Source organism: Capsella rubella, unplaced genomic scaffold (assembly GCF_000375325.1).
Source record: "Capsella rubella cultivar Monte Gargano unplaced genomic scaffold, Caprub1_0 scaffold_39, whole genome shotgun sequence".
Taxonomy (NCBI): Eukaryota; Viridiplantae; Streptophyta; class Magnoliopsida; order Brassicales; family Brassicaceae; genus Capsella; species Capsella rubella.
In genome coordinates, this window is record NW_006238887.1 from 32,635 (window position 1) to 32,945 (window position 311).

Here is a 311-nt window from a genome sequence, read left to right on the forward strand (position 1 = left end):
AATTCCTTTGCTTCCTCCGGATTTACTCGATACGCGGGTCGGTTGGGAAGTTGTGCTCCCGGTACAAGATCGATCTGATGCTCGATGCCTCGAATCGGGGGCAGCCCTTTTGGAAGCTCTTCGGGGAATACATCCTCGTACTTTTCCAAAATGGACTTGATCTCATCCGGTACATACGCCTCCTTGGTGCCTACAATTGCATCATCTTTAAAAACCATTAGTAGCATTTGGCAAGTAGGATCACTCAAAGACTTTCTAACCACACTATGATTAATCAAGAAATTCATTTTAGTGCTTGGTTCCTTAGAGAG